Source organism: Octopus bimaculoides, chromosome 1, assembly GCF_001194135.2.
Source record: "Octopus bimaculoides isolate UCB-OBI-ISO-001 chromosome 1, ASM119413v2, whole genome shotgun sequence".
Lineage (NCBI taxonomy): Eukaryota > Metazoa > Mollusca > Cephalopoda > Octopoda > Octopodidae > Octopus > Octopus bimaculoides.
Window position 1 is genome coordinate 173,656,140 of NC_068981.1, and position 2,229 is coordinate 173,658,368.

Consider the following 2,229-nt stretch of genomic DNA (forward strand, 5'->3'; position numbering starts at 1 on the left):
GTGTGTGTGTGTGTGTGTGTGTGTGTGTGTGTGTGTGTGTGGTTGCGTGCGTGTGTTCAGCCGACCTTCATTAATCAAGTATCGTTGAGGCTTGTGGAATATCAGATTCGTACATTTGCTGGGTCACCAATGGCTGGATTAACACATACAGTTTACCCAACAGTTCACTACCTTAAAAATCAATAAAAGTGTAAATACTCCCTTCAGTCATGAATGACCATGGGATTGTACTTAGAAAGTTCCCTTCCAAGGTATAAGTCCGGGCAGGGTTGTGTATGGAAGACCAACAGTCTCTCCTCTCCACGCCACCGATGTTATCGAAGGGAAAAGCAAAGGCCAATACAGCTTGGCACCAGTAATATCGAAACTCATTTCTACAGCTGAGTGAAGGGGAGCAACGTGAAATAAAGTGTCTTGCTCAAGAATACAACACATTAAATTGATTAATAAAGGGGGAAAAGAAAAGGAAAGAAAAGAAACGAGATCAAAAGCAAGTGAAATTTTAATGAAGAACATTAAAATAATGGGTACATGGTACAATAGTTTTATCGACTTACATAAAGAAGTTTAACATTGCTGCCTTCAAAGGGAATAGCTGGAAATTACAACAAACCAGAGTTACATATCAAGAAGAAGAAGCTCTTAGGATCACGATTTTCATATTGAAAGGGAGCTGCAACATCAGGCACTGATAAGCTGCGTTGCTGCTTGAAATAAGGAAGCCACATTGTAATAATCATACTCGTAACCTAGTCTTTGTACTTCAACAAAATCTTTAGCCTGTTCCTTCGCCAGATCTCCATACATCTCAACACGTTGACTTAGGAAGTACTTTATCTGTACTTCATCCAGTTTTGAACTTTTCCCGTCTTTCATTACCCTCCCTTTGTGCATCTTTTTCTTTGGATGTCGCTGTCCAATGTCTTCAGAAGTTAAAATTTACTTATGGAAAATGTAGAACTCGCACCTTTTACACAATAAGAAATACTCCTTTTCTGCTTTAGGATCACGATTGGGAATAATTACGAGGAAGTTTTATTAATTGTTTCAAATTCTGGCACAAGGATGGCAATGTTAAAGGATGGAAGTTAGTTGATTTCATTGATTTTAATACTTCGCAACCACGTAAGGATGAAAGACAAAGTTGACCTCGATGGGATATGAACTCAGAACGTAAAGACGGACGAAGTGCTGGTATGCTAACGATTCTGCCAACTCACCGCCTTTAGAGTTGTAAAGAATATTAGAAATATATTTTATGTAATGCAAATCTTATCTCATATAGAACTAAATATATTGGGTAGAGTGGATAGATATATTTATTATACCTAAAATTGGCACACCTACTCTGAGTATCAACCTAGGCTGTGCTGTTCATCACTATAGCCTACAGTTGTGAGCAGCTCAGTCTGGGGTGAAACTCGGAGTAGACTGTCAATTTTTGACAAAATAAACATATATATACATATGTCTGTGTGCGTGTGTGCATGCATGCATATATATATGTTTGTATGTATGTATGCATGTCTACATATGTATATAGAAAGACAAAGGAAAAGATAAGTTATTAAAGGAAGGCAGATAGGAACAAGCGGAATGAGAATAAGGTGGTTCTCGATTCAGAGTTCAAATTATACCTATCAGAATTTCGGAAAGACCGCAAGTGGTGTTGGTAGGGAAGTGTGTGGGGCATGCGTAAGGCCTTCTTCGTTGTTTCTCTGGTTATCTTCTGCCATGTTGGTGGAATATCTGAGAGAGTTGAGCATCTCATTAAATGCACTGAATATTTTTTCTCCATCTCAGTTCCATGTTCTAAACGTGCTGGGTCAAGTTTGCCTTTCACCTTTCCAGAGTTGATAAAATTGAATTAAAAGAGGAAGTAGTACACCGGAGCCGATTTAATCGTTTATGTCTCTTATGAGAACTTTTCGATTTTGTGTACACTTACCATATATATATATATATATATAGTCTGTCATACCGGCCATGATGAAATACTACAAAGTATAGAAAATATGAAATACCACAAGGTATAGAAAATATTCGCCTTTATATATTTATATATTTAATCCTTTATATTGAACACTCAATATTTCATCTTTTCAATAAGACATATTCCATATATTCAATAAGACATTCAATACTTTATTTCATAGTACCATCCATTTTTATTTTATTTTATATTATATATTGTATATTATATTATATATTGTATATTCCATATTCTAT